Genomic DNA, 21,447 nt, shown 5'->3' with positions numbered 1-21,447 from the left:
CAAAGTATAACATTGGTCCAATAAAACATCGAATAGCACTCGTAGGAGTTATACACTTGTGTGAGCGAGCCCTAAGAAGAACACTCAGAGGAGACAGAGGAGACCCTCTCACTGCCGTCATCAGTATTCCAAATGGGGATATTCTGATATCAATGTAACTGAAGGCAGGCAAATAGACTAGGGAAGAGCAGCGATTTGGAATTTACTTGCATGATTTCTTTTTTTTCCAAGAATGAAGACAAATTCCAAATAAAGTGATTTGCAGCGTATCATAACTTTCCAAAATTGTTAAATGAAACTTTTAGTTACTCTTTAAGGCTGTACACCCCTTTGCACATACAGCTTAAGAAGAAGCTGTACATTTCAGAGTGGTGTTTTAATCTGTAGGCATCTTCTGACCCAGACCCCACTTATTGGCAGTACCCTACAGCTACAATAATGTATACATAAAGTTTTTTAAGAGGATAGGTACACTTTAAAATAAAATAATAAACTCTCAGGTTCAGATTCATCAAAGTGTTTACTCCAGAACAAAACTTTTCAAAGTCCCAAAATTGTGGACTTACAAAATTACCAAATTTTTGCAACTTTTGGTGTTTTCCACCAGCTTTGGGCAGCTGTGCCAAAATGGACAGAGCTGGGGGTAATAGTCGTGGCTATGTTCTGCCATGAGAATAATGAAAATTGGTGACATTTCTTATGCCAGTAAAGTTACTCTAGTCTCTGACTATAGTAACATTTCTGGTGAAGCACATGCCACTAATAAGATGTGCTGAATTTAATTAAGTGGTGTGTTCCTCTTAATGAATTCCAGCATCAGGCCCTGTCTGATCTGCTCACCGGCCCCCCCTACAGGTGCTGCGGCACGCTATTGACGTGCGGGACCGCGCCCGCATGTCAATAGTTAACAGCCGCCAGCCAATCGGAGGCTGGCAGCTGACTTCAGCCTCAGTGCGCACTTCTCCGGTGTCTGACATCATTGTCAGCCGCTGGCGAGTGCGCGCTTCACCAGCATGGAGGGAGTGAGCTTCGCCCACAGCAGGAGCGTGGCCAGGTAAGAACTCGTGTGTTTTTTTCTTTTTTTTGAGAGCGGCGATCCAGGGGGCCCCGGGGCAGAATGCTGGACATTGAGGGCAGAGATGCAGGACACACTGGGGCAGAGATGTTTTTACACACTGAGGCAGAGATGCTGGACACACTGGGGCAGAGATGCTGGACACACTGAGGCAAGATGCTGGACACACTGGAGCAGAGATGCTGGACATTGGGGGCAGGGATGCTGGACACACTGGGGCACAGATGCTGGACACACTGGGGCACAGATGCTGGACACACTGGGGGCAGAAATGCTGGACACACTGGGGCAGAAATGCTGTACACACTGGGGCAGAGATGCTGAACACACTGGGGCAGAGTTGCTGGACACACTGGGGCAGAGATGCTGGACACACTGGGGCAGAGATGCTATACATTGGGGGCAGAGATGCTGGACATTGGGGCAGAGATGCTGGACACACTGGGGCAGAGATGCTGGACACACTGGGGCAGAGATGCTGGACACACTGGGGCAGAGATGCTGGACACACTGGGGCAGAGATGCTATACATTGGGGGCAGAGATCCTGGACACACTGGGGCAGAAATGCTGGAGACAATGGGGGCAGAAATGCTGGAGACACTTTGGGCAGAATGGAGATACGGGCATGATTGAAGACACGGGGCAGAATGAAAGACATGGGGGCATGATTGGAGACGCTGGAGGCAGGATTGGAGACATCATGCAGGATCATGGGGCAGGATGGATATGATGAAGACAGATGGGGCAGGATGGGGAGATCATATGGGGCAGGATGGGGAGATCATATGGGGCAGGATTGGGAGATCATATGGGGCAGAATGGATACTCATGAGGGCAGGATGGGAGAACATATGGCTGATGCCAGGAATGAGACACACGGGGGCCAGGATGGGTAATATTATTACCATAGGGGCTAATTAAGGGATATTATTACTGCAGTGACGCATTTATTTTATTTTTTTACTGTTTTAAATGGGGGGGGGCGGTCCTGTTACTGTGTAGAGTGATACTATGTCGCCTTTTTTTCTTCATGTTGTGTAATGTAGAAGTTGGGAAGAATTAAGTAATGTGTTCTGCAACCGGAGCTCGAGATAACTGTGTTATTTCCTGCAGAGACAAGTCATGGCTGGAAAAAGTAACGGCGGTCTGTGCTGGATGAAAGTTGAAAGATGAAGGACTTCATCTAGAGACATCACTGGTGAGTCAGTGTGTTACCTGTACACTGACACTATACACTGTATACTATATACAGAGCTCCTGTGTATAATGTCACCAGTGATCACTGTATTACCTATACATTATATACAGAGCTCCTGTGTATAATATTACCAGTGATCACTGTATTACCTGTACACAGACACTGCATACTAAGTACAGATCTCCTGTGTATAATGGCACTTATGGTGATGGTATTGTGTTTTTTTTTATTACTGATCAGTATTGTAGTATTCGGTCACTTTGTGGTGGTAATATGTGGTCTGGTCATGGTGCGGTGTTATTTGTTCCTTGTATGTGATATTATTCGGTCACTGTTTGTAATATGAGGTCTGGTCATGGTGCGGTGGTATTTGTCCCTTGTATGTGCTATTTGGTCACTATGTGGTAATAATATGGTGTCTGGTCATGGTGTTGTGGTATGTGTTCCTTGTATGTGATGTTATTTGATCACTGTGGCGGTAATATGTGGTCTTGACATGGTGTAGCAGTATTTGTTCCTTGTATGTGATATTATTGGTCATTTCAAAAATTGAAAAATAAATAAAAATATACCTAAATTGTATTGCATATTTTAACAAAAATGTAATAGGTTACAGCAGAGTAGGGCCCAGCCAAAAGTGTCTACTGTGTTATGGTGGCGGCTTAAAAAATATTTTGGCCAAAACAAAAGCTGCCAGCTATATGTGTGATCTGGTGATGGGAACTGTTAATGTGTGATAGGTGAGAAGTGGAGTTTTTCCAAGACTGTGGACAGTTCGAGGGGTGGAACGTGGAGGCGGGGCTGGGGTGAAGCCTGGGCGGAGTCTGAAGGGGCCCCGAAAAATTTGCCAGTATGGGGCCCCGAAATTTCTAGTGGCAGCCCTGTCCACACATATTATTTTTGGAACCCCTCTTTAAAACCTAAATACGAATTACCATTCTTAATGAATTGGGGCTTCAGTCTTTTAGGAGCCTTCATACATGTTTTATTAATTTGGTAAATAATTTTTCACTATTTTTAGCATAAGAGCATACATCGATACATGGACATAATAATTTGTTTTCTAATTTTGGTGAACATAGTTACATAGTTACATAGTTACATAGTTATTAAGGTTGAAGGAAGACTTTAAGTCCATCTAGTTCAACCCATAGCCTAGCATGCCCTAACATGTTGATCCAGGGGAAGGCAAAAAAAACCCATGTGGTAAGAGTAAGCTCCATCATGGGGAAAAAAATTCCTTCCCGACCCCACATACGGCAATCAGACTAGTTCCCTGGATCAACGCCTTATCAAGGAATCTAATATATATACCCTGTAATATTATACTTTTCCAGAAAGGTATCCAGTCCCCTCTTAAATTGAAGCAATGAGTCACTCATTACAACATCATACGGCAGAGAGTTCCATAGTCTCACTGCTCTTACAGTAAAGAATCCGCGTCTGTTATTATGCTTAAACCTTTTTTCCTCCAGACGTAGAGGATGCCCCCTTGTCCTTGTCACCGGTCTATGATTAAAAAGATCAGCAGAAAGGTCTTTGTACTGTCCCCTCATATATTTATACATTAACATAAGATCACCCCTTAGCCTTTATTTTTCCAAACTAAATAGCTCCAAGTGTATTAACCTATCTTGGTATTGCAGACCCCCCAGTCCTCTAATAACCTTGGTCGCTCTTCTCTGCACCCGCTCTAGTTCAGCTATGTCTTTCTTATACACCGGAGACCAGAACTGTGCACAGTATTCTAAGTGTGGTCGCACTAGTGACTTGTATAGAGGTAAAATTATGTTCTCCTCATGAGCATCTACGCCTCTTTTAATACATCCCATTATTTTATTTGCCTTTGTAGCAGCTGCCTGACACTGGCCACTGAATATGAGTTTGTCATCCACCCATACACCCAGGTCTTTTTCATTGACGGTTTTGCCCAGAGTTTTAGAATTAAGCACATAGTTGTACATCTTATTACTTCTACCCAAGTGCATGACCTTACATTTATGCCCATTAAAGCTCATTTGCCATTTATCAGCCCAAGCTTCTAGTTTACATAAATCAGCCTGTAATATAAAATTGTCCTCCTCTGTATTGATTACCCTGCAGAGTTTAGTGTCATCTGCAAATATTGAAATTCTACTCTGAATGCCCCCTACAAGGTCATTAATAAATATGTTAAAAAGAAGAGGGCCCAATACTGACCCCTGTGGTACCCCACTACTAACCGTGACCCAGTCCGAGTGTGCTCCATTAATAACCACCCTTTGTTTCCTATCCCTGAGCCAACTCTCAACCCACTTGCACATATTTTCCCCTATCCCCATTATTCTCATTTTATATATCAACCTTTTGTGTGGCACCGTATCAAAAGCTTTTGAAAAGTCCATATACACTACATCTACTGGGTTCCCTTGGTCCAGACCGGAACTTACCTCTTCATAGAAGCTGATCAAATTAGTCTGACATGAACGGTCCCTAGTAAACCCGTGCTGATACTGGGTCATGAGGTTATTCCTCTTCAGATACTCCAGTATAGCATCCCTTAGAATGCCCTCCAGGATTTTACCCACAGTAGAGGTTAAACTTACTGGCCTATAATTTCCGAGTTCAGTTTTTGTCCCCTTTTTGAATATTGGCACCACATTTGCTATACGCCAGTCCTGTGGTACAGACCCTGTTATTATGGACTCTTTAAAGATTAAAAATAATGGTCTATCAATGACTGTACTTAATTCCTGCAGTACTCGGGCTGTATCCCATCCGGGCCCGGAGATTTGTAAATTTTTGTGATTTTTAGACGCCGCCGTACTTCCTGCTGGGTTAAGCAGGTAACATTAATTTGGGAATTATTATCACTAGTCATATTGGGTGCCATGGGATTTTCTTTTGTAAATACTGATGAAAAAAAGCCATTTAGCATATTGGCTTTTTCCTCATCCTCATCCACCATTTCACCCAGACTATTTTTAAGGGGGCCAGCACTATCATTTTTTTAGTTTCTTACTATTTATGTAGTTAAAGAATATTTTGGGGTTATTTTTGCTCTCTCTGGCAATGAGTCTCTCTGTCTCAATCTTTGCTGCCTTGATTTGCTTTTTACATAATTTATTTAATTTTTTGTATTTATTTAATGCCTCCTCACTACCTACTTCCTTTAATTCTCTAAATGCTTTCTTTTTGTCACTTATTGCGCCCCTTACAGCTCTATTTAGCCATATTGGTTTCCTCCTATTTCTAGTATGTTTATTCCCATATGGTATATACTGTGCACAGGTCCTATCCAGGATGCTAATAAATGTCTCCCATTTTCTTTGTGTACTTTTATGTCTCAGGATATCGTCCCAGTTAATTGCACCAAGATCCTCTCTCATCCGTTGGAAATTTGCCCTCCGGAAGCAACTAATATGAACATAAAAATGAAACTATCATCTGTTCATAGACAAAAGAATGAAAACACAGAGAAAGGATTCAGAAGGATCTACAGAATGGGAGGAATAGAACTAAGCAACAGTACGTGTGAGACAGACTTAGGTATATTAATAGAGTCCACAGTGTGATGCAGGAGCAAAAAATTCAAACAGTTCTAGGATGTATTAAGGCTGGTTTCATACTTGAAACTATAAACAGGAAATAAACAACACACTGGCGCTCACCACACTTGAGGGCAAAAGGTGGTGACAGGAAGAACTGGCTGTAGAATGGACACCCCTAGCTGCTGGAGACACAAAACAGGATCTGTGCCTATCCTGGGAAGGAAATGTAAACAAGATTGTCACTGGAAGACAGGGTGAAACTGCGCTCAGGGGTGAGGGCTGCGTGGAAATGGGCGGCAATGTGGCTGGTATCTAGGTCCGGGGGGTCACCAAGCCCACAGCAACATCAGAAATGCGTATGTAAGTGTGCATAAACCTATGATACAGTGAGGTGCTTACCCGACATGTAGCTGCGTGTGTGGTTCCGCTGAAGAGCCCAAAGGATTGCCCGAATCGGCGACCGCTGTAGCACTTGTTGCGGCGTCGGAGGGAGGTCTGGGAGCGGGACGGAGTGTGGCAACTAGTGCGGTACCTGGGAGCCCCGGCCGAAGGCGTCCCTGGTAACCGCGAGGGAAAAGATGGCTGCTAGCGCCGGCTCGCAGGTGCCTGTACAGTGACGTCACTAGAGGTACGGAGCGGCGTTGGGGCCAAAAAAGGAACGACACTGCATGCGTCGTTTTGATGCTCCGCAGAACTGCGTCGAACGCAATATGTTGCATTTTGTTGCAGTCGGTGCAGCGTCAAAACGACGCATGCGGAGGCATCTGCATACATTCGCATGGCCTGCATACCCAATGTTAAAGATAGGTACACAGGACGCATGCAGACGTAGGCGGAGCTGAATGGAAGCAGCAGTGGGCGGGGCTTAACAGAGGAACTACGCAGCCCTCCGCAGCTCTGCCCAATGCAAGTATGAAACTAGCCTAAGCGAAGCATAGAGTCTAAATCTGGGAATGTTTTGCTTGCAAAAAAGAAGACTGAGAGGAGACTTAACAGCTGTCTACAAATATTTGATGGGATGTCACACAGTGTAGAGCGATCATCCTTATTCTCATTTGCACATGGAAACACGAAAAGCAATGGAATGAAACTGAGAAAGGGAGAAGATACAGATTAGATATTAGAAAAAATGTTTTGACAGTGAGGGTGATCATTGAGTGGAACAGGCTGCCATGAGAGGTTGTGAGTTCTCCTTCAATGGAAATCTTCAAACAGAGACTGGTCAGACATCGGAAATGATTTAGTAAACCTTGCACTGAGCAGGGGGTTGGACACGATGACCCCGGTGTTCCATTCCAACTCTAACATTCTATGATTCTGTTAAAGTACAGTCTTATTCACTTTCCGTTTTTTCGGTTAGTGGGGATTTGTGTTTACATAAAACAGCTGTAGATTCAGACCATTGTTTTTCTCAGGATCTTTTGTAAGAGTTAAAGGTTCATTGTAACGTCAGCAGAGCATATAGTGAGGTTGTTTACTGTATCCACTGCTAGATGACAGTTTGTACAAACCATAAAAGCAGAAGTCTTTTTTTGTGGCCTGTTGTTCCAATAACATGTTGCAATCCGTCCCTTTGTTCCTCTGCTCCGGCTGCACCTGTGTGTAATGACGCTACAAAGTATATTCTGAGACCTGCATCCAATAACAACTGCCTGCAAGTTACCGCTTGCTCCGAATGGCACTGGATTTGTGGATCTCATTTAATTGAGATTCTTTTGTGTAAATGAAAGCAAAGAGCAAGTATTCGCAGGAAAACTAAAGTGAAAATAGCACTGATTGTTCTTAATTACTCTCATCTGTGCTGCTGTTAAAACACGTGACATTTCGGTAGACAACTTGTTTTGTGATAGATTTTTTTTTCTTGGAACACCTGCATTCATGAAGCTGTACAGTACAAAATATGCTGAGGTGGAACATGAATCACTGGGGGTATGCATCTGAGAAGACACAGGGGGGCTGTCAGGTGTGTGTGTCTGATGTCATGTGCATGTGCTCCTAATTCTTCCTCGGTGCTTACGGAAGCCACATATTGTTATATCTTCGTCCTTTGCCAATATCTCTGTAAACGTTTGATCTCTTGGAGTTTTCTTTCCGAACCCTGGAAAGGTTGTCCACCTCACCTTTGGGAACAATATTTTATGGTTGACTCAAAGGATAACCAGAACTAAAAATCAGTGTATGGCCAGATTCAGAGCTCCCATGTGCGGATAGCCTCTTTGGAGAGGAAGAGGACATCTGTTGGAAGTACCAGCCCTAAAACTCAATATTGAATCTTTACAGAGTGTTGCCTTATGACTTACGACCCCCATACACATTAGTCAAATGTCGGCTGACCCCTCTTTCGATGGGCTTGGCCGACTGTCTAATGTGTATTGAGGAACTGGCCGAGTGATGTTGGTTGCACATGTCCAATTTCCTTCTGCCGATTGCATTGTTCTCCCTCTTAGACCACACAAGAATTCTCGACCAAGCAGGCCCTCCTGTGTATGGGACCGTCAGCTGAGATGGCTGTCGACTGAACAATCGGCCAAAGTATCGTTCAGCTGTTTGTCACCTAATATGTATGTCCATTCTTGGGTTTATATAAAAATACCAGAAGCTCCATGTGCTGACTTGTTTCTGGGTTTTTGACCCTTATCACTGCAAATGTGCTGGATGAAAAGCCTATGACAGGGGGTCTAAAGGGTAATGTTTCTCCTGTGAAGCTTCTCATAGAGAACACAGGTGCACGTGGCTTATCTAATGTGTACGGAAGGAGATTAAAAGGGTATTTCCATCTCCAAGTTCCTATCTTAATATGTAATAATATTAGTATTAGCAAATGCCTACAATTAGAAATCTGGGATAGTTCTTCTGATTAGCTTACTCCATATGCAGGGCATTGAGGTAGCTTAGGGCTTGGCTTCTGCAATGTCCTGCATATGGGGTAGGCAACATAGCTAATCAGAAGAACAATTCCAGATTTCTAATTGGAGGTATTTGCTAATAATATTATTATTTTTACACCTACTCATATTGGTCTAGGATCTTGGAGATGGGGATATCCCTTTAACATTCAGTACAAAGTCCAAATTTATACGATGCCATTAGACATATCAGTATTTGTTTAGGGTGTGACAGAATACTAGAGGACATGGAATGTTGCCAAGGTCAGATTTGGAGCAGAGAGCCACAATCTAATGTGTATGGGGTCTCCCACTGATTTCCCCAATACTGATCTGGGGGCGAATGAGGACTGGAAATGTTGTATCACTATAGAGGGACTGTGTATGACAGTGCTTTATCTCCCCTTACCCCATTAGAATAAATATGATTACTTGGCTGAGCCAACCATGCATGTTTATAGAAAGGCTGGGCACATAGGGCTCAGCTATCTTATATCTATGAATTATAACTTGCGTCTGCCAAACAGGATTGTTCATCTGTTGCCCCTTGAGGAAAACATATTAATCACTGTTTGCTATGGAAATAGAAATTCTTGGCAGATAATGAGAAATGATTTTAATGGGTTATTTATTAAACAGACTCCAGCAGACAATGCTTAGGGTTTATGTAGTACGTTTTCTGGGTCACTTTCTTAAATAAAGTAGTAAACTAAAGCCAATGATTTATGTGCTTGTGCCAGACTTTGCTATGAAAAAAGGGAAGGTGTGTATACATTGTAGAATAAGAGGTTACGAAATAATAGAAAAAAGCTAAAAGTAAGAACACGGTTGTACATGAAGCTGCTGAATATCTTCAAGACAAAAGTAATTTAGCAATTCATTATAAAACGTAATATTATGACTTGGCTCATGTAAGTACTAAAGGTGTGATTGCATCTCAGAGTTGTAGGCGTACAAGACCCTATTAAAAGCTTGAAAAGCAAAGGTACATTTACACTACACAATTATCGGGAACTTACGTTCCTAGGAATGCTTGTTTCCCCATAATCCTGCAGTGTACACAGGCTGCTGATCACTTGATGAACGAGCAAAATGATTGTTCATTGGGTGAAATAATAATTTGGCTTGTCTAAAAGATCATTGTTCTTGCCAAATCATCTTTTTGTGTAACCTGGACTTGTGCTACCAAGAACACTGGTAACCTGTGCCCACAGTATTATCTATTACTGATTGTTCAGGGTGCACCAGGAGCATGGTCTGCACATCTAAACAGACTTTTATAGGGATATCTTCCTGATTAACTAGCACCCCCCAACTCCATTGAGTGCAACCCAACCTTCTATAAAGAAACAGGCTACCAAACGACTGCCACCTGTCAAACCTGTTGCCCATTGGCATATTTTAATGCCATACATTGGCATTTGCAAATGCACCTGAAAACATACTGTAATACGTTACTATTAATTTCTCAAAGTAATTTATTTGTCAACAACTACATCAATCCATTTGATATAAAGGCGTTGTCAACTACTTGGACAACCCCTTCTCATTCCCCGTATTTGGCCCCTATAAAATGAAAACACCTATACTCACATCTCGTGCCGTTGCCGTTCCAGCGGTGTCGGCACTCACGCCTCCGGGGCGACATTGCCCCCGGCCTTCAGACATATTGGTAATCAAGAGAAAGTGGGAGCTGCAGCTGGCCACTTACTTACTAATAAGCCCAAAGGTGGAGACTATAACTGGGTGCCGGGCTCACATGTGATAACAACCACACATGAGCCCCTGGAACACAAGTGCCGACATCGCTGGAATGGCGCCGGCATGGGAGGTGAGTATAGGTGTTTTTATTTTATTGAGGCCAAACATGGGGAATGACAAAGGGTTTATTCCCATCTCAGTTGATTCTGGCTGAGACCGGAATAACACCAACCAAACACAAGCCGCAGGAGGTAGGGCTCCAAAACCAGCCATGTGTGGTCGTGCTATTCTGTCTTTATAACACCCACCCATTTCTGTAGTCAGCACTTGGTCGCTGCTATTCCCATCTCATTCATTAACAGTGGAGACGTGCATAATGCTTTAAAGGGAGTCAGTCAGTATAAATTGACTGTTGAAACCAATCATAAGCATTCCGCACACCGTCAGCATGGCCAAACAGTTTTGTGCACCTTCCACCTACTCGTTTTTCATCTATGTGCATGGAAGTAGAGGTACTGACCACACCTCCCCTTGAAGATACAATGCTGTTAAATAATAGATTTCACTGTTTAACCCCTGAACAACTTGTGAAGTACATATTCGCCAAAAGTAGTATCCCTGCCTCTGAGTCCACATCTTTCCCTGCAGATAATGGCTGAAGAATTCAGTCAATACCAACCTCTAACAGGCGCTGGTGGATTGGAGCTCCTCCCGCGGCTGATAACATGTTAAATGCCTCTGTAAAATTTTGACATCGGCATTTAACACACGCCGACCCTCATTAGTGCTCCCGCAACATGGTCAAGGGATGCTGATGTGTTGCCATGACAGCCAGGGGTCTGGTAACAGCCCCTGTGTCTATGGCACTCCTGTGAAATCCAGTCCGGGACTTGCGTTCATAGGAGACCGTGATTTTAGGTATATGTAGCAGTGCAGTAAAAAGTTTAAAAAAATGTTTTCACAAAAAAAAAAGAAAATACGCCACTAATATGAAGACATAAAAACATTGAAAAAATACAAATATTTTGTATTGATGTGTTCATAAATGTCCGATCTATCAAAATATAAAATAAATTAATCTGATCAGTAAATGGCGTATTGAGAAAAAAAAAGTCCAGAATTGTGGGGTTTTGGCCACTGCATCAACAGAAAACAATGTAATAGCAAGCGATCAAAACAGTGTATATACCCCAAAATGGTATACATAAAAACATCGGCTCCAGGCACAAAAAAAAACAAGTGCTCACACTGCTGTAGATCCAGAAAATTGAAAATGTTACAGCTCTTGGAAATTGTTAACACAAGCAATTTTTTAAAAAAAATTCCGATTTTTTTTCAACCACTTAAATCAAACAAAAACTATGTACCGTATTTTCCGGCATATCAGACGACTTTTTAACCCCTGAAATCTTCTCAAAAGTCAGGGGTCGTCTTATACGCCGAGTGTTGTCTTATACGGTGTGTGCGGAGCTCTGAGGTCGCCGCATATGGTGCAGAGAGCGGTCCCGGATGGTACCCAGGATCTCGAGGAGACTCTTCTCCAGGCCCTGGGTACAATATTCATGTAAAAAAAAGAATTAAAATAAAAAATAGGGATATACTTACCTTCTGATGGCCCCCGGAGTCCTCCCGGCTCTCAGCAGTGCACGCGGAGCTTCCGTTCCCAGGGATGCATTGCACGAATTACCTGAGATGACATCACGGTCATGCGACCATGACATCACAAAGGTCATTTGCGCAAAGCATCCCTGGGAATGGAAGCCGCTGCGTGCACCGCTGAGAGCCGGGAGGACTCCGGGGGCCATCAGAAGGTAAGTATATCCCTATTTTTTATTTTAATTCTTTTTTTTTACATAAATATTGTACCCAGGGCCTGGAGGAGAGTCTCCTCTACTCGAAATCCTGGGTACCATCAGGGACCACTCCCTGCACCATATGCGGCGACCTCAGAGCTCCGCACACGCTGTATAAGACTACACCCGGTGTATAAGACGACCCCCGACTTATACGGCGAGTATATCCCAAACTCTATGTTTTAAATGGAAAAGTTGAGGGTCATCTTATATGCCCAGTCGTTTTAAACGCCGGAAAATACGGTATGTTTGGTATCTGTGTGCTGACCTGGAGATCCATATTGCCAGGTTAGTTTTTCGCTAAAATGAACGCTGTAAATACATTTAATCCCTTAATGACAGCCAATACGTCTTTTAACTGACCTGAGATATAAGAGCATAGCCTCCCCATACAGGTGACAATCCAGCAGCTGTCAGCTGTACACTATAGCTGACAACTTGCTGCATCAGCCATGATCAGTGTTTGCACCGTCCAAATCTGTTAAACCCCTTAGATGCTGCTGTCAATAGTGACTACATCATTATAAATGGTTAACAGAGTGTGGGGGCTTCATCTTTATCCCAATTGGTGCTCTCTGATCATGATTGTGTGGTCCTGATGTTTGCCATGGCTATTCATGACCAAATAGTGGCCTTAGAGTCTGACGGCTGTTGTAACCTGTTCAGAAGTTAGCCGCATTTAGGTGGTAAAAATAGACATTTTCATTTCTGTCATGCCACTTTGCATTAATTCCTGAAAAGCACCTGAAGGGTTAATAAACTGCCTGACAGCAGTTTTCAATATGTCAGGGGGTGCTGTTTTTAAAATGGTATCACTATTTATTCAAACATGGATAGGTCCCTAAAAAATTACATTTTGTACATTTCCTTGAAAAAATGAAAAATTACTGCTACATTTTTAAATCTCCTAAAATGCTAACAAAATAAGAGAACACTTTACAAATGGTGCAGATGTAAAGCAGACACGAGGGAAATGTTATTTATTAATGTTTTGCTATGGTATGACTATCTGGATTAAAGGGATAATCATTCAAAGTTAGAAAATTGCTAATTTTTTTACATTTTTCTCACATTTCTGATATTTTTTATAAATAAACACAAAACATATCGACCTAAATTTACCATTAACATAAAGTATAATGTGTCGTGAAAAAACAGTCTCAAAATCACTGGGATATGTTGAATCGTTCCAGAGTTATTACCACATAAAGTGACATTGATCAGATTTCAAAAATTTGGCTCCGTCACTAAGGGGTTAAAAAAACTAATTATGTAATTGAACTTTCCATTATATGATATGATAAAATGTATAGTGTTATTCACAAGTACAACTTGTCCCCCAAAAAATAAGCCTTCACACGGCTATGCTGACAGAAATATAAAAAAGCTATGGCTCTTGAAATAGTGGAGAAAAAAACAAAAGCTCAAAAAAAAAAAAATCGCACGGTCCTTAACTAAATGTGATTTTAGCTGTTTGACAATTTGCATGCCCATAGTTGAGGAATAGACAGAGTTAATAGTTGGGACTAGCCCAGAAGGGGAGGGGTTATGTGGGAAGACAGAAGATGACTTCCTGTTAGTGGGTCAGATAGGGCCCAGCATTCAGTAGTGTAAGGCCTAGGGCCTGACAGCTGGCATACTGACATGCTACAGTGTGTTGTGTGCGAAGAGGAAGACATCAGATATGTCCTAATGACCAAAGAAACATAATGAGACATTTGACAGATTGGAATCCAAGCTGGTAAGACCATTTAAATGGTAAGGAACTTTGTCCAGGGGGGAACAGAAGGCCTACTTAAAGGGGATTGATATCAAAGAAAGAATTGTATCAGCAGGACTCTAGTGAACAGTTGTCTACAGAGATACAAAGCTCAATTGTGTATATTGAAAGGAAGCTATGATCACCATATTGGGACATAAACTTTCCTACAGAGAGCAGCGGACTTTCAGTGAGGAGTTGTACATACATACGACTTCTACAAGCGAGGTATTTACAGTTGCTTAAAGAGATGAGGGAAGTGTATGTCCCTAGGTGGCACCTATGTAGAGAAGGACTAATAACTGTGCCAAGTTTCTTTGATCTCAGTCCACAGGAAATCTTTAATGAACGCCCCTCGTACCTCAAACAGTAGGGTCCTCATTAGTCAGTTGGGAACTGAGAGTAGCTGTGAGTGGCCGCAGAATTACACCTTGACCTGTGCGGCCCTCACAGGTGCTACAGTATGAAGTGCAAGGAAAATGAAGTGACATTGAATGTAACCGAGAAGTGCCCATGTCTGCTTAATGCAAGAGAAACATTTGTGAAGAAGCATCAGGAGCATCACTGCTGCCTTGCAACAGCTTTTATGCATTATAAATACAGTAGGATGACATGAGAAGTTTTTATATTAAGGGATTATGCCATCAATAAATATATATTTTTACAGTGAGTAGAAAATTAGACCCAAATCAACAGAAGTGAGTTTTAAGGGGAAGAAATATTATTTATACCTTTAAAATGTAAAGGAGCAGCCTGGAAAGTGCCTTGCAAAGGTGTCTAAGTGGGATGAATCTTGCCCCCAGATTTCTTGCCATAGACATTCGCAAGACTTGTTGAATAAAGGTTTGGACTTGAGTCCAGAAGTGGACAATCCCAGTAGATATAAGGTAGTGTAAGACAATGCCAAAAGCGATCAGGAGTAACTGGATTTTCTTTGCATTATGCACAAATTGACGGCAAATCGACAAAGGTCCATCAAATTTGCCAGATAGCAAAGTCTCACTTAAAGGAGTTTTCCCAAGATTGATCTGATGCACCATTCATCCTACCTAGATGACTTAGCACGGCTTATGTCAGGCGGCGATTTCTCATTTTCTAGTCAAAAAAAAAATCTACTGGAAGAAAACAACTGTCTCTGCTTTTGCATTATGATTTGTATACTGTCATGCTGAGTGAGGGTGAAGCAAGGTGCACAACAACGGGGAGAGGGAGGGGAAGCCCAAACACTAGGGAATGGGGGAGTGGAGATCCCTAGGCAGATCTAACAACACCCTGTCTGCCCTAAACGTCCCTAGATAATTTCCACACCTATCGCCTAGCAGGAACCTAATTCCTGCCTGACTCTAGAAACAGGCCCTGGATAGACAGGGGATGGGGTGAGCGCTAGTGACCCCTCATCACAACTAAAGACAGGGAGGGTGGACAAATGAGAGGATACACTTAGCTTAAGAAGACCACCGAGATATCGCGCCAGCAATCCTCCAAGAAGACACTAGCCAATTGCTAGTACTTCCAACCAGAGAGAGGGAAATTGAGCTAGCACAGCACCTTGCAGAAGAGACTGAAGGTATTTAAACCTTCAGCAAAGATGTGTTAATTAGCAGCAGAAGGTAGAGGTAACTGTTGGGTCCTAGAGGGAGAAAGATATCACTCCATAACAGACATGCAAAAATCATGAAGGTGCTTGTAGAGCTAATCACAATGACCTTCTACAGCTGCATCCAAGATGACTGTCTGTCACACGTGACACACCCGTGACATATAGTGTAATAAAAGATGTGTTCAATTTGAAAAAAATAAATACAAATCTAAACACCAAAATGAACAGATTCCAGGAAATCTTTGACCTATTGGACTCCTCCTGGCATTTTTAATGATCTGTTCGCTGGGCATGGTTTTATTCTAGTATTTCACATGTTGTTCCCCACCTCTTGGAGCGCCAACATATTCTGAAGCTTATGTTCTTTTGTGAGGATTAAAGCACTCTTGAGCATAAACATATAGATATGAGATGGTGGCTCTTTAAGACAAATTAGAATTTCATCATTATTACATCAGAAGACACCACAAGAAGGCTTATTATTCCTATATAGCAAGATGTTAACATAGATTACAGATTATCCTAAATGAGTGCATTTCTGTTTCTCCACATGCTAAATCACATGTGTATTCACTTATCATGCTTGTTATATTAATGTTTAACTGAATGTTGTTTGGAAGTTCCATGATGAAGGTTGTTACTATATACAGGAACAGCTGGTATTTTAATATTGAGCAATGTTTACATACTGGGTCATATGGTTTTCTTCCCTTGTGTATACATTTTACGTATAGAAGAAATAATTCTATAAACCACAGTATATGTACAAATATGGGCTGTAGAGCAAAGCTCCCCTATTGGTGAACATATGCTTACATTTTATGGAAGTATACATAAACTACAGCCATAAAAATCTATCTTTCTTAAATTGCTTTTCTTTTTTTTCTTTTTTTTTTTTTACATCAGGGAGCTTTTAAAATAACAGAGTAAAGCAGACAAGGAGATATCAAATATCCAGCAGCTGAAATCCCAGTAAAATTAGAGGAATATATTTAGAATGTTTCCAATAGGTTACGGCAGTTCGTAGCAACATACATTAATAAGAAATATTGCAAAACTTTTGTAATGTATCATGAGCGAAAACATTTTTTCTTACAACATATTGATGCTCGATTATGTATTGTTGTTCTAATAAACATTTCTTCTACCACTTATACTACTGTAGGTATGATATTAAGAAAGGGCCTCAAAACCACTATCAGACTAAAAATGTTTAGGGTTACCAACCTAAATGATTCAGAAGGCTTACAGAAGCCATGTGCATCCGCTTTTAATATGATTGTAAACTTTACATTGTATGAATGGGGCACACTTATAAATCTTTTGTGAATCAGCTAAATAGAAACATACCCTAGAGCAGTGGTCCCCAACCTTTTTAACCTTGACAGCCATATTGAGCTTTGAGAGAGTTAGAGAGGGTGGCGAGCCACCTCCAGCTCCCGCCCCCTCACAGTAGTGGCAACCAAAACCCCATTATTGGTATAATGATAACCAAAGCTTTACCATAGAAATCACCCCGATGCAAGATCCAGGGTTTCCCAGAATACCCTCATTCAGTATTGTCCCATCAATCAATCATTGTCGCATCCAGCTTCAAGCACCTCCCATGACAGGTAGTATCATCCTGTGTCCAGTGGACCATACTCCAATTTAATAGCTGTGCGAAGTTGTTGGACATAGGCAGGAGCTTGAACATGCTGTCATATACACCGATCGAGAGCATCCCAAACATTCTCAATGGGTGACATTTCCGGTGAGTATGGTGGCCATGCAAGAACATCGCAAAGCCATTGAAGAGGACCAACATTCCACAGGTCACAATCAACAACTTGATCAACTCTATGCAAAGGAGATGTGTTGCACTGCGTGAGGCAAATGGTGGTCACACCAGATATTGACTGGTGTTATGCCCCCCTCGATCCACCCAGTACTGTAAAACTGCACATTTTAGAGAGGCCTATTATTGAGGCCACCCTAAGGCACGCCTGTGCACTAATAACGCTGTCTAATCAGCATCTTGATATGCCTCACCTGTGAGGTGGATGGATTATCTCGGCAAAGGAGGAGTACTCACTAATACAGATATAAACATATTTGTGAACAATATTTGTGACAAAAAGGCCTTTTCTGTATATAGAAAAAGGCTTAGATCTTTGAGTTCAGCTCATGAAAAATTGGAGCAAAAACAAAACAGAACTTGTTTGTTCAGTATAGTTATTGTAGTTCTAATATTATTAAAGCAAGGTACTAATTTTTGTGTTTTAAAATGGCCAACAAAACTATGGTTAAAGCTATAAATGAAATCAAAACACATTTTTGTAAAAATAGTTTATTAAACAAATCCATGCATATCTTGATCATGATCTTCCTTATGCTATAATCGTTTATTCTACAAATATTACTTAAAATTAGAGAAGAACAAATTAATTCACCAAAAAGCTGTTTTTTTGTAATTTGCTTCTCCGCAGTATATTTTTATTTTCAAAGATGTTCTTATACTTTTTACTTTCTTCTCCTGGCTCCAGCACTGATCTGCATGTCCTCCATCCTTGGCAACTGTTTGTCCTTGCTGTTGTCGGGTTACCATGGTGATATCACCTTTCTAGGTCTTTTAATGCTCGCTAATAAGCCCCCACTCACCTAACAATGAAAATAATACGGGTCTCAGAAAATGGCGACCACAGCACACTCCCAGGCTCTGTCAGATTAACCTCATCTGCTGCCATGCCGCCTCCGCATTCATGAGCTCCGCAAATCACTTCAGAATTGAGGTCTTTTTCCAACAGCTTAACTTTACTAGACAGCAGCGTATTCATCTCACAGACAGCACAGTTCAAACACAGAGACATCTTCTTATCTGCATTCTTCACATCAGCAGAACAGTTCACACAGGGCAACGTTTCCTGTACTTTCCCTTCCTCTGCCATATGGGCAGACTGTAGTATCTCTGTCATTTCTCTCTATTTACTCTTGGCGTTCACGGCCGTACCTCTAGCCAGACTCTGTCCTGTCTGCGCTTTCCTTTCCTCTGCCATTTGGGCAGCATCTTTGGACTGTTCGTGTCCCATCTGGACCTTCAGCATCACCAGCTCCCTGTCAGCCCCTTGTCTGGTTCCAATAGGGAAAAGTGCCGGGAACGCCATCTCAGCTGCTCCCACACCTGTCGTAGACCCTGGATCCTTCTTGGGGATGGTCCTGTGTCTGACAGAACCAGAAAGTGTCTGTCCTATATCTCCCTGCTCTGTGATGCTCTGCGCCCCACCCATTTAGTTAACTCCTTGCTGCCTGTGCCTAAACTAATACTCTTATCTATCCTATTCTCTATCTCAATATATTACTCCCTATACTGTCCCTAAGCTTACACACAGTATAAAACAAGTGCATCACATTACAATGCATGACGCACATTAATGAACATTAGGGAACCACACATTACATTAGCATTAGTGAACATGAATAACTGTCAGGGTGCCGTACATGACACATGAGCTCAATGTTCAGGAGAGAGGAAGCACACGAAGGTCACTGCCACCTCCTTACACTCATCCCTCCTAAAATATGGTCATCTCCGACCATGGAGGCACCTGCAAACTTAATACTGTTAGAATTTTTTTTTTGACCCCTTAACCCCAAGGGTGGTTTGCATGTTAATGACTGAGCCAATTTTTACAATTCTGACCACTGTCCATTTATGAACTTATAACTTTGGAACGCTTGCATGGATCCCGGTGATTCTGCTTTGTTTTCTTGTGACATATTGTACTTCATGATAGTGGTAAAATTTCCTTGATATGACTTGCGTTTATTTGTGAAAAAAATGGAAATTTGGCGAAAATTTCGCAATTTACCAACTGAATTTTCATGCCCTTAAAACACAGAGATATGTCACACAAAATACTACTAGTAGTAACATTTCCCACATGCCTACTTTACATTAGCATAATTTTGAAACCCAAATTTTTTTTGTTAGGAAGTTATAAGGGTTAAAAGTTGACCAGTGATTTCTCATTTTTACAACAAAATTTACAAAACCATTTTTTAGAGACCAAATCACATTTGAAGTCACTTTTAGGGGTCTATATGATAGAAAATACCCAAAAGTGACACCATTCTAAAAACTGCACCCTTCAAGGTGCTTAAAACCTCATTCAAGAAGTTTATTAACCTTCAGGAATGTTTAAAAAAATGAACATTTAACATTTTTTTTACAAAAAACTTAATTCAGATCCAATTTGCTTTATTTTACCAAGGTTAACAGGAGAAATTGGACCCAAAAGAAATAGAAATAAATAAAAAATGCGTGGTAAAAATTAATATTAACAGCAATTAATGAAAAATGAAGAAAAAAAGGGGAAAAAAGATGGATGTGAAATAAAATATATAATAAATAAAAAATAAAAATAAAAATATAAAAAATAAAAATATTGAAAAAATGAAAAATGGAAAATTGTAATGAAAAATAAAACAAGTGAAAAAATGAACCTAAAGTGTTATGACCCCAATGGCAGAGGGTCTCAGAAATAATTACTAAGTCTGCAAACACAAAAAACCAGCTCATAGGGCAGTGGTAACTGAGCTGACCATATATCTAATCCTAGCACCACAAATAGCAGCAGCCGGGGAACGTGCCTACGTTGGTTCTAGACGTCTCGCGCCAGCCGGAGAACTAACTAACCCTAGAAGGGAAAAGAAAGACCTTTCTTGCCTCCAGAGAAAAGACCCCAAAAGTTGGATACAAGCCCCCAACAAATAATAACGGTGAGGTAAGAGGAAAAGACAAACATAAGAATGAGCTAGGTATTTAGCAAAGAGAGGCCCACTAGCTAATAGCAGAATATAGTAAGATGACTTATATGGTCAGCAAAAACCCTATCAAAATATCCACTCTGGATATTCAAGAACCCCCGAACCGTCTAACGGCCCGGGGGGAGAACACCAGCCCCCTAGAGCTTCCAGCAAAGACAGGAATCACATTTAGTACAAGCTGGACAAAAATAAGAGCAAAGTAAATAACCAAAAAACAAAGAAGCAGGACTTAGCTTAATTTTGCACGAACCAGGACAGCAGACAGGAGCAAACAGAAAGGATCTGATTACAACAATGCCAGGCACTGGACTAAGGATCCAGGAAGTTTATATAACAACGCCCCTGGACTAACGACCCAGGTGGGTGCCAAACTGAGGAAAGACAATCCCAGAGTCATATCACTAGTAACCACAAGAGGGAGCCAAAAAGTCTAATTCACAACAGTACCCCCCCCTTAAGGAGGGGTCACCGAACCCTCACCAAGACCACCAGGGCGATCAGGATGAGCAGCGTGAAAGGCACGAACTAAATCGGCCGCATGCACATCAGAAGCAACCACCCAGGAATTATCCTCCTGACCATAGCCCTTCCACTTGACCAGATACTGAAGCCTCCGTCTGGAGAGACGAGAATCCAAGATCTTCTCCACCACGTACTCCAACTCGCCCTCAACCAACACCGGAGCAGGAGGCTCAACAGAAGGAACCACAGGTACAACGTACCGCCGCAACAAAGACCTATGGAACACGTTGTGAATGGCAAACGACACCGGAAGATCCAAGCGAAAGGACACAGGATTAAGGATTTCCAATATCTTGTAAGGACCGATGAAGCGAGGCTTAAATTTAGGAGAGGAGACCTTCATAGGAACAAATCGAGAAGACAGCCATACCAAATCCCCAACACGAAGTCGGGGACCCACACCGCGGCGGCGGTTGGCAAAACGCTGAGCCTTCTCCTGTGACAACTTTAAGTTGTCCACCACATGATTCCAGATCTGCTGCAACCTATCCACCACAGAATCTACCCCAGGACAGT

This window comes from Ranitomeya variabilis, chromosome 5 (assembly GCF_051348905.1).
Source record: "Ranitomeya variabilis isolate aRanVar5 chromosome 5, aRanVar5.hap1, whole genome shotgun sequence".
In the NCBI taxonomy this organism is placed as follows: Eukaryota; Metazoa; Chordata; class Amphibia; order Anura; family Dendrobatidae; genus Ranitomeya; species Ranitomeya variabilis.
Note: the sequence above shows the minus strand (reverse complement) of the source record.